General features: G+C 32.0%; 4 non-coding genes across 4 annotated transcripts; all 4 read left to right on the top strand.

The window, feature by feature from the left end:
* The first annotated feature begins 8,875 nt into the window (after positions 1-8,875).
* Positions 8,876-8,958, top strand: LOC128033003 (small nucleolar RNA Z199). The gene has a single exon (XR_008189339.1). It is a non-coding gene; the product is annotated as a small nucleolar RNA Z199 (small nucleolar RNA).
* A 77-nt stretch (positions 8,959-9,035) lies between these two features.
* On the top strand, positions 9,036-9,114 carry LOC128032856 (small nucleolar RNA SNORD18). The gene has a single exon (XR_008189196.1). It is a non-coding gene; the product is annotated as a small nucleolar RNA SNORD18 (small nucleolar RNA).
* Positions 9,115-9,220: 106 nt separating this feature from the next.
* LOC128033004 (small nucleolar RNA U54) lies at positions 9,221-9,310 on the top strand. The gene has a single exon (XR_008189340.1). It is a non-coding gene; the product is annotated as a small nucleolar RNA U54 (small nucleolar RNA).
* A 39-nt stretch (positions 9,311-9,349) lies between these two features.
* LOC128033005 (small nucleolar RNA R64/Z200 family) lies at positions 9,350-9,447 on the top strand. Its single transcript, XR_008189341.1, has one exon. It is a non-coding gene; the product is annotated as a small nucleolar RNA R64/Z200 family (small nucleolar RNA).
* The last annotated feature ends 2,973 nt before the right edge of the window (positions 9,448-12,420 follow it).

Genomic DNA, 12,420 nt, shown 5'->3' with positions numbered 1-12,420 from the left:
TCACTCCCATCCGGTAACCCAACGGGACAATTAGGAATTTTATGAATATTATGTAAAAATTTTAAATTACCCGTCATATGATTTGACGCTCCTGTGTCAATAATCCAAGACAATTTCTTACCCGTCATCTTCTCAGTCGTAGTTGAGCTCATACCCTTTAAGATTTGGAAAAAAACTTGCCATTGTTCATTGCTAAGCCCAGGCAAAGTGTTTGCTTCCGTATCATCAGTGCTAGCATTTGAAGATGATACTCCCTCTGTGTGGGTCCGGACAGCATTAGCTCGCTGCCCCCCTCGTCCTTGACCGTTTGATTGACGTTGGCCTGAATCCTTGCCACAGCTTCCACCCTTCACAGTTCCTCGGGGTCGATCTCCCCACCATTCAGGATACCCAATAATAGCAAAACAATTATCAATATCATGTCCGGGTTGTTTGCAATGGGAACAAACCCCCTTTCTCCTTACTTTCTCCACGGCCTTGACTTTGCACCGCCATAGCCATCATATTGGGGCGATCTTCCATCTCACGAGATATGGTCTTCACTCGTTCTTCCTGAATAACCATCGAATAAGCCTTGCTCAAGGATGGAAATGGATCGTTAGCCAAGATGTTGGATCTAACCGTGCTATATGTCCCATCCAATTCCATCAGGAAGTGGTGAACTTTTTCCTCTTCTCGTCGCTTTTCCAACTCGGCTGATAGTTGACAAGTACAATTCCTACATTTACAAGTCGACAATTGATCAAAAATCACCAATGCATCCCATATCAGTTTCAATTTTCCAAAATAATTGACAATAGTCAATCTTTTTTGCTTGCATTCTACAAGATCAGATCTGAGTTGTTAGATTCTTGGACCATTGGCCATTGAAAATCTCTCTCGGATATCATCCTACAAATCCTTAGCCACCTCGACATGAGATATGGTGGATCGAAGAGTTGGTTCAATGGTATTCCGATTCCACGAAACTAGCAACGAGTTAATGGTCCACCAATCTTCAATGTCGTCTGATGTATCATCTAGTTTTTTAATCGATCCGTCAATAAATCCGAACTTCTTCCTAGCACGCAACGTCGTTCGGAAAGAACGAGCCCATTCTTCATAGTTTTCCACTTTCAATTGTACTTGAGTGATTGCAAGTCCAGGATTATCAAGCGAGGTTATATCGTACGGAGAAATCATTTTTCGCACAACCGCCACTTCGCCGAATTTGTGACCGGAATCACCTTTCCCACCAGCTATTAGCAAAACTTTACACGTTCAAAACCTGCTTTGATACCATGAAAAAATAACAAGAATTGTGGGAATTTTCTCTGTCTCTCATTCCTCCCAAAATCAAGAACATATATACATAGTAAAATACAAAGATAGAAACCAAAATATTATCTCCTAAACTTTAGCATTTAATCTCCTAATTAAACCAAAATATTATCTCCTAAACTTTAGCATCTAATCTCCTAATTAAAAGAAAAGAGATATACACAAAAACTACCATACATATTTACAGAATTAATTCCAATATCTTTTATTCAACATCAAATCCTTCTAACCCCAAATATAACTTCTTAATTAATTTTTTTCAAACCCTAAACACAATCCTAATTTTTTTTCAAATCCCAAACACTTCTTTTCCTTCCCTTTCTCCTTTCCTTTTCTATTTTTTTTCCTTCCCTTTCTCCTCTCTCTATTATGCTTCTCTTTTCTTCTTTCTTTTTTTCCCTTCCTTCCCTTCCCGCTCTATTATTCTTCTTCTAATATATTTTCCTTTCATTTGGCCAAAATGGGGACATTGGGGACCTTATAATGGTCCCTAAAACGTAATTCACGGGCATAGTCTCGTCCTATCGCTGCCACTATTGTAGGGGTCAAGAGTGTACCGCCTATGAGGTTGGCTTCACCACCCCAGTGCCACCTATCCGTTAGGCATGACCAGGGGGTGTGCCGCCTACCTATTAGGCATCACCAGTGGTCCTATCACCTCAATGACAGCGAGTCGATAGCGGGTCAGGTTTTGGTCGTATACGGGTCGTAAATGACCCGTATTTCTTTGGTGCCGCCTATTTAGATGGTATTTCTAATTTTTTTAATAATTTTTTTAGTCAACTCAATCAGATTTTAGGGTGGTGCCACCTATGCACCACCCTCCACTTGCATGAATGTACCATTTCGGTACATAATCCCCCTGACATACTATTTAGGTATTTTATTTTATTTTTTATAATATTCAAGTAAAAAAGCCTTTTGTTAGACTATGTTTAGCGATGTTTAAAATTAAACTTTTTTTGCTTGAAAATACTTCCAGAAAAATTATGCTAAACAAGTAACTTTTTGTTGAAAAAAGTAACTTTTCAAAAGCATTTTTACTCAAAAACACCACACTTTTACTCTGAAACTAAAACTTTTAGCTGTTTTTTAGCTAAAAGCACTTCTAGAAGCATTATTATTTTATCTCTCCATGTTAATATTAATATGGCTCATATATTCAAATTACATTTTAAAACAAAATCATTAATTAAAAATTTAAAAATATTTCTTAAAATAATACAAATATGTTGATATCTAATTACAAATATTTAATTATTATATTTAAATATTTAAAATATAGTTTATATATTCTAATTAAATTTTATAAACATTTAATATTGATTACTTAAAATATTTAAAATTTATATTTCATATATTAAAATATTAACAATAAATTATAATAAATTATTTTTTATATTTTTGCTAAAATATCATAATATTAATTAATTTAAACATTATTTAAATGCATATTTATTACTTTATAATACCATGTCTAAAATGAATATTTTATTTCTTAAAACACTTTTTGACAGCAATACTATATACTTAAAACTAAAATATTCAAAAATACTCCCTGAAAGCATTTTTTTCATGACACCTTTTATAAAAAAATTTAAAATCAATTTTTAAAAACAATACTAATCCAACCCTTATTCTAATTGAAAATTCATGCTGTTTAATTTGTTTTTGTTCTGAAGAAGAGATTCAATTCGAGTGATCAGACGGTAGCCATTGCAGCGAAATGAATTTGAGTATCAGTATATACAACTTTGAAATGGTTAACCATGGTCCTTCAAAATGCCTGGAAAAAGGTTTTCTAGGAGGAGCATACCTTGCAACTCTTCCTACAGTATCCCGTAAACTCTTCGGAACCTACCATGTAAGCCGGGTTCTTTTCGCACTCGCCAGCCTTTGCCCAGAAAGGGCAGTTCCCATTCTTATCAACACAGTCTTCGGTCTGGCTCTCCATGTTATCAAAGGACTGGACATGGATCCACTTTGTGGCGGACCATTTCTCGCTCTTTATCACCGGGCAACTTCCATGTAAACTCTTGGGATCAGTAGTTGTATCAGGATGAAGATTGAAGAACAGCAATGTATCGGCTTTTCTGGGTTTCACTGCAAGTACAACCGATACAGTTGAGTTAGATACCGATGGCTTTAAGGTTGGATTTCTAGCACAACTTATCTGAGAACGATTAAACAAGAAACTAGCCAATCAATTAGACATCATGTTCCAACTACTCCTAGTTAAAATCGCCAAGGGTAACCATAATACTAGCATATCCCGTTTTCGCACAATCTGACCAGCTGTCGTCCTTGGGCTGAGTAAGTTTTCCCTGCAGAAGACAAACAATGAGCGATGAACAAAATAAAATGGATACGTGTAGTATAGGAAGAAAACAAATGTTAATAAAAGAAACCAAAGACAACCAGAGAACCGGATTCACCGGCAAATGCGTACCTCTGAATTTGGAAATACAGTTTTGCCACTACTCTCAACGTCAGACAAATACATCAGTACAGTGGCAATACGGTGACCACCCCTCTCGAGGTTAACCTTGTCATAAAAATAACCAAAATGTTGTTCATATTTCTGACCATGCTGATAGTGCAGTATTTGTAGTGCCTCCCCATTCTCTGTTTGTAACGCCGTGTCCAAGTCAAATGCGAAAAGTCCTTACAATTGGATGAAGAAATTGTAGAGCATGACTAGCATGTAAAAGAAAAAACAAAAGTACCTACTGGATGGAAGGTCCATGCTGCAGTCCTGGCTTCAATATCAGCAACTACTTCATCCTTCATACGAGATACCGCAGAAACATTTGAAGTTCAAGAATCAGCACATGCAATGATGAAATGCTTTCCAAACATGATCCATACCATAAATATAAACAATCCTAATAATAAAAATAAGCATAGAGTAAACGATTTCTAAACTCAAAGAAACGCATAACTAAACCTAAGCATGATTTCATCCGCGATAGTATACGGCACAGGTCTGAAAAGGCTTTTACTAAACAAAAACAATGTGGCTAACTCGCAAGTTATATTCTTTTAGAACCATTCCTTCAATGAGGAAACAGATTCTTTCGGCAAAGACCTGGTTTTCGGATTAAGTTTGAATGAATCATGAGGGGAAAAATACACAATGCATCACCCATGACATTTTAGAATACAACTGCTTTCAGTACAAACACTTCGGAATACAATACACTTCGGATTAAGTTTGAATGAATAATGAGGGGAAAAGCCACACAATGCATCAACCATCACATTTTGGAATACAAGTTTTAACATCAAACACCTAGCATTCTGCCATTCAAGTGATTAAAATCTCACAAGCACCACGCAAATTTCAGTTCATATAGTCAGTCTATATCAAATACATGTTCTCAAAAACAGAACAATCTCAAACAGCTACGACCAGTATCCCACGGAAGGGGAAAAAAAACATGAAAGTACTAATACAATGACATAATTATAAACAGCCAGATGCTTCATCCTTTCTTAAACAAAGCAAGAATCACATTGCATAAAATTACATAAAAACAAGATCATATGGATAATAGATCAATTCTTTTTCCTTCTAAATTCAACAATTAGACTCATAAATTGAGCATTCCTCTCTTAAATTAACATAAATTCCAGCTAATTTCACAGCTTTAAGCTAAAAAAAAGGAATGAAAGACAATTCATTTATATACCAGAGCTTTCTCAAGAAACATGCCGGAGCTGGTTCGAACTTCACTTTCAATACTCTGGCCTGATACATCATCTGCCACCATTGACTTCTCTAACTTATCCTTAGCCTGAAATTAATACAATTTCTTTTTTTATATGTTGAAATTCTTCAACAACAAAAGAGAAAAATGGTTGCTTACTAGAATAATAAGGTGATCACATTCCTCACTTGATAAAAATCCTTTGTAAATAAAAGCCCTTCAAGAAAAAAAAATCGTAAATTTCAAAGTTTTGAATAACCTGAACTAAGGATTTAAATTGCGGTCGCGGTCGCATTTTCGGTCGCGTCACGTTTATTGCGGTCGCGGACATAACGGACGCTATTGCGGTCACTGCGGGTATCGCGGTCGTGAATTTTTTTAAAATTTGCACAACTTATTGTAAAACATAGTAATTATAATTATAATTATAAAAAATCACTTTTAATGATTTTTAGAGTGTTTTCTAACACTTATGAACTCTTAAGTGTAAAACATAGTAATTTTTCTTATTATGCAAACTAAATTATATTTAGAAATCATTTTTTACTCTCTTAAGTTAAATCTAAAGTTTTTTTCTTTATTGGGTTAATTTTACTAATAAATGAGAAGCCTTTCTAAAGCTTCTTCTTCTTCTTCTTCTTCTTTTCTCTCTAATATGAGTTTATAAATATTTGGGTCATGCAAGATTCTTCTTTAAATTTTGGGCTCTTTCATTTATTGTTTCTAAATAAAACGAATTTGTTTTTCTCTTTTAGTCCTCTGCTTGTCCAATCATTTATTGTGTTCTATTTACTTAATACTATTTTTATTTATAAGCTAACTAAACATCTTCATTTTCTGAATTCTTTCAAAAGGAGTGTTTTGTTTCTTTTCTTAGATATGTTTTACTTTTTTTACTTTGTTACAATTAGATTCTTAAATTGCTTAACATTTATATTTGAAGGTACCATTTCATTGGAAATTCCATAAATCCTTTTCTAGATTCTTGTGGACAAACATTTACTTTATCAACAAACATATGATAAAATTTCGTGTTTCAAATATTTTTAATTTTTAATATATGAATGTTTGTTCATAGATAACAAAGACTTAAGGGACTTAAGGGAAAATTAACTATAAAGACTTTATTACATGTCATACTAAAAATTGTGTCAGAGATTTATATATATATATATATATATATATTTAAATTTAATAAAGAAATTTTCTCATAATTGTTTTAAGAAAATTTTTAACAATTTAGTGATTTACTTTATTAAAAATTTATAGAAACTTTATGGTTACCATTTCTCAATAAAAGCACAATTTACATGGCTCTTTTCTAGTGGATAAAATGAACGGTGGCTGCAAATTGACAGAAACTTTATAGTTACCAACTTACCATTTCTCAATAAAAGCACAATTTACATGGCTATTTTCTAGTGGTTAAAACAGACGGTGGCTGCCCCTAATTAATGAGTAAAACAAGAACCAAAGAAAAACAAAATAGAGCAGCATGCCATAAGCCATAAAGCCATAAACCAAAACAAAAACAGAAAAATTAAAATCAAATGAAACGATTCTATTCCCTAACCCTAACCAGTAGCCTCCAAGGCTCCAACTCTCATCAGACTATCAACAAAAATGGCCGAATATGTTGCCTCTACTGCTGTTGAAAGTGTGAAAAACCAGGTAAAGGAATACTGGCTTAGAAGGGCTGAGAAAGAGCTGGAAGAAACCTAGAATTTCGAAGAGGAAATAGATGGGGTCCGTCAAGCGGTTCAAATGGTGTCCTCAATTCTAAAGAACATATTTGCACTGCAGATTCAAGACAAACAAGCAAAAATCAAGATAAAATTTCAGGTCCTACTTACTTGAAAATTATCAATCTCTGAATGTGCAAGTGATTAGGGCAGGGTTTGCTTTTCAGATTCAAGTCCTCGGCTCCTTGGTTTCATCTGCTGCTTGTTGTTTGCCGAAATATAAGAAATAGAATTTCATATTTTCTATTGCTTTTGAGTTTTGATAACTTTTTTCTATTTATTTGGACTTCTTTTTACTTTTTTTGATTGAAAGCTCTCTGATTTTGCAGGTTTTTGTTTAGAGGGGATGACTTTTTTTTTAATTTACTGTAATGGAAAATAACGGGAATAGCGGCCCGTTATTGCCGCAATTGGCCGTTACCCATTAAATTGCGGTTGCGATCCACCGCTATTGGTGTGACTCCGCTTCACACCGCTATTTTCAGCAAAAGCGATTTCGGACGGTGCCGCTACCGCTATATAACAGCCGCTATTCTGATATCGGACTGCTATTTAAATCCCTGATCCTGAACTGCAAAAAGGATTGGAATTTGAAGTTACTTGGGGTGCCATGAGAGTTGAGTAACAGAAGTGGGATCAAATTGAACAGAAGAAGTTCCTCCTCTCATTTTAAGCACCGATCCATTAACCTCAGCCGGAACCAAAGAAAAATTGATCAAAAGAAGAAGAAAGAATCCGAGAAAATACCGGGAATCCATGAGAAAAGAAATTCTATTTGTTTGGATCCAATATTCGCAAAAGAATTAATATGTTTGTTTGTTTGCTTCCTTTTTGGTTTTTCCTCAAATCATCTTCCCTTTAAGAGTGAATTTAATTGGCGGCCATGGATTTGGCCAAAATATTTAATGTTTCCGTAAGAAAGCTTCATAAAATTTCTGGCAGATGTCAAAAAATCTCAATTGGAAACAATGAGTTCTTCACTTTATTTTGGCTTATCCTAGAAATCCGTCTTTAAACTTTGTTGTTTTTCACTCATACTTAAAATTCTTTTCGTTAGTTAATCGGTTAATTCCATTTAGAGAAAGATAACTAATCACACTACACCAAAACAGACTTTTAGCAGCGTTTTTAGTGGCGTTTAGACAAAAAAACGCCACTAAAAATCAAGCAGAAAAGCGCCGCTAAAGGTCGAGCATTAGCGGCGATTGTCTGAAAACGCCGCTAAAAATAAGCATTAGCGGTAAATTTACAACGAAAACGCCACTAAATAACTGATCAGTAATTCACACAAATGATATTATTTTCTCTTTATTTTGGGTAATTTATACTACTAATCATCTAATAATTATTGTGTTTGTGTTATGGACATCAAACTATAGTTTTTTAAATTTCGTCACTAACGTTTTAGATCGTTTCTATTTTAGTCACTTTCCATTAAATGATTAACGAGAATGATTGACATGGTCCTTTTAAGCGGTATAATAACATATTTAGTCCTCGATATTTACACATTCTATCAATTTAATTCTCAAACACATATAATTAAATATAAATAAAATTAAATTATTATTATATATTATAATAAATAATAAAAGATGAAACTTTACCAAAATGTTGAAATCGATTAGGGTTTTAGTTAAGAAAATAGTTTTGAATTTTTTTTTAACAATTTCATTACCTGTTTATATCTAATTTTTTGACACGATGTCTAAAATTATTTATAGCCCTTTCTTAACCTATAAATAGAAAGACAATACGCTTCAGCACACTCGATCTCACGTTTTCTTACATTGGCAACAATACCCCCACATGTTAAAAAAAAAAGAAGAAAAAGCCCAAAATCTAAACTCAGCCCATTTTCAATTATTAAGCAATTCAGCCCATTTCAATTCTCTAGTCCCAGTGGTAAACGCCGCCGTTGCAATCTAGGGTTTATAGCAACCTCCCCAATTAGATCTATAAATACCATGAAAACCCAGACTTTCGCCACTGTCTCCTCTTCTTCACAGCTAGGTTTCATTTCGTTTTTTTCAGCTTTCAGATCTATGGCTTATGGTTTTCATTTCCCCGAAATTTTCTTTCCTTCGTTTTGTTTTTGTCATCGATCAATTGATGAGAAGAAAAAAAACTGCAACAATATGAATGGATTTATTCCATGATTACTTGTATTTAAGTCTCTGATGATCGTTCCTTTGTTTTATTTATTTATTGAAATTTATGAAACAATTCTCCATTTTTTCGTTGTAAATTTCTTTAAAATTTTGAGATATGATGAGGTTTAATTGGTCCGTGTTTCTGATTCAACCGTGACAGACAATTTTTTTTTACCAAACTCTGATCTCAAAATTCAAGTTGCGATATTTTTTCTATTTTACTGGCGATTAAAATTCTTTTTTTTTGGATTAAAAGTTTCAATTTGTGTTTCCAAGTTGAGAAGTTAATTTGATTAGCTCTATGATTAATCAGCCTAATATGGGCAATATACGCTATTCCGATTTGCAGAAATGAGCAGAAATTTTGAGAGAAAGAATGAGAGCTAATTTTGAACATTGTTTTGATTTTATCTTCTGTTAAAATGCTTTGCTGTGATGAATTATGAAATAAATTCACATGTCAGACTTCAGAGATTTGTTTAAAAATCTATGAGAAGAAAAGTCATGTCTTCTGAGCAGATATGTATATTTTTGATAATCCTCTATTTTATAAAATGGATTAGTTCTAGGTTTTTTATTTTAATTTAATAATAATTATAATTAATTAAATATTATTGAGTATAAAGATCGAAGATAATAAAAATAAATGGAATATTGTATTTTATAGACTAGTGAACTCTTTGTTAAACCTTACAAAAGTGATTGGGTATTTTTCAAATCACAAGGACTAATTAGATTTTTTTATCAAAAGATTTTATTACTTTTTCTATATATATTTATTTATATTGGATGGTACATTGATAATATAGAATTTTATTTATTATTAATAATTTAAATGATGACACATCAATTAAAATAAAATTAATTTACAATACATAAATTATACTCTCACTATGTCAAATTTTTTAAAGATTAAAATTAGAGTAAAAATAAATGGACTAAACTTAAACAGAGTGTTAAATTTATTAAATTATTTAAAATTAGGTTAAATTGATAAAATATGTAAGTATTAAAGACTAAATGTATTATAATAGTAATTAGAAAAAAATTTAACAATTTAATAATGGGCAGCTAAAATATAAATTAATTCTAAAATGAAAATTTTTAAAATTGAAAGATGAGCCAATTAAAATATTAATTATGAAAGTAAATTATAAATTAAAACTAAAAAAAAACTTGTACATAAAAATATATATCTTGCGACTTATATAATATTATAATAAAAGAAATACAAAATCACAATAAAAACAAAATGTTAGTTACATAAAAAAATTATATATCCTAAACCTTAATTAATATATATAACTTAGCAAAATTATTTGATGCATTCGAGCAAGGGTAAAATGCTGCCATGTGTTGTAGGGTACATTGATAATATATTTTTTAAAAATATTTTTAATATTTTACTATTTCTCTATTGGATATTTGTGAACTACATACCTTGATTATGAAGTATCAAATATTTTTTAATATTTTACTAGTTCGGTTCAGTTAACGGTTAAGGGTTTAAAATGATCGATTAATTCAATTAATGGTAGTTTAGGTCGGTTAACCAATTGAACACTCCTATATGCACTAAACCTTACTCGTGGAATTAAAAAACTCCATTAGTAGTGGACAGAATACTAATGCCATAACTTATCTAAAATTATAATCATTAAAAAAAATTAACACTTGAAAGCATTTATAAAAACAATAAAAAATTAAATATATAACTACTTAAAAAATTTTAAATATACAAGGAATAATTACAAGTGTGATTATGGCTGCAAATGAACTGAGCTTGAATATGAACAAATCTCTGTTTATGTTCGTTTGGCTATTTTTAAGCTTGTTCGTGTTTGGCTTGTGTTAGTTAAGAAATTCAAATTTTTGTTCATGTTCATTTATTTATAATTTTGTTTGTTCATGTACGTTTGTTTAATGATTTTAATGATCAAGAACATGTTCATTTAACTTAATCGAACATGTTCATGAACAATGTTAATAAATAATAAACAAACAATAAATAGACACAAACACACATATATTGTTTAGATATAAAATAGTCAAACATAAATATTAATAATTATATTATAAATGAAAATAAGATATAGATCAAGATAATTTTATTAATATATACTAATGGAAGTTTTATAAAAAAATATCATTAATAAAGAATCGAGTCATAAACAAGCTTGCTCTAGTGTCACGGACTTAGAATTTTTCCACGCGATCCGTGCTGCCTTAGGCAGTTTCTTTGCTTAAAAATGCCTAAGTCAGCCTAACTCGCAATGATAACAGATTCAACAGTAGAAACACATAAGTCAGCTTAAACTCGCAATGATAAAAGATTCAACAGAATTCCCTCAAGGCACCCACGAAGAACAGCAGAAGAACGAAGTAAGAACGAACTTTGAAAGATGAACAAAAGCAAGAACACTTGGGAGAAAAGTTTGAGTAAACACTCTCAAGATTCTTATTAACAACTAAATGAATTACAATGAGCAAAGAGGTCTCTATTTATAGTTGAACCTCAAAGTACATCAAGGGCTACAATTAAAAGCTGCATACAATTAGAACTCTAAGACACAATTAGAAGATGTATACAATTAAAACTCTAAGATTACATAATCATATATTCTTGGATCACTCTCCATTTTTACCAAGCTCTTGAGATGGGCTTTTAATCTCTCCAGGCAACGAACCAGTTTGGTTGGGCCAAATGACCTCCCTCAAATATGATGGATCGCACAAGTTTGTCATGGTTGCGTGCTCCCATGCGCAACCCATGACACTAGACCGTAAATGAACCGAACACATCTCTATCCATGTTCGTTCGTTTACTAAACGAAAATAAAAAATTTATTCATTTACATAAATAAATATAAATAGACGTTATACAAATGGTTCACATGATTTATACCCTTGGCGTGATAACTTTATTTATGGAGGAAAAGAATGGCTTAACATTTTCTGGAAAATGACACATGACTCAATTTTTGAGGGACTAAAACACAATTATACCAAACATGTCTTTTAACTAAAATTGTATAAAAATCTCAAATTTCATTTTCTTCATCGACGACAATTTCAGTATCTTCTTCTCCAAAATTTTCTCTTTAAAAAAGTTGATTTGGCAACTTTTATGGTTTAGCTTTTGGTTTCATTTTTGTCACTTGTCATCCAATGAAAGAAAAATGAAAGACCTAGCAATCTTCTTCCCTATTCAAAAACATCTTCCAAAATATCAACTTTTCACGGAGATATATTTTGACCACAATTTTTGTTGGTTTCATCCTAAAAGTGAAAGAAGAACAACAAAATCAATTTCTCCAAATCAAAACCAATCAGAAATCTTAATTTTTTAATTTTATTTCCCCAAACTAAAATCCCGAAAGCTGGATGTTCTCTTCATAAATCAAAATGGGTGTTTGAAATCGAAACCTCTAAAGGTTTTGAGATGGAAACATGATCGAGGCCATCAACGACGACGCTGAGGAAGTTAAAACCTGG

The sequence above is a fragment of the Gossypium raimondii genome, chromosome 9 (assembly GCF_025698545.1).
Source record: "Gossypium raimondii isolate GPD5lz chromosome 9, ASM2569854v1, whole genome shotgun sequence".
NCBI classification, from domain to species: Eukaryota; Viridiplantae; Streptophyta; class Magnoliopsida; order Malvales; family Malvaceae; genus Gossypium; species Gossypium raimondii.
This window is presented reverse-complemented; position numbering and strand designations above follow the sequence as displayed.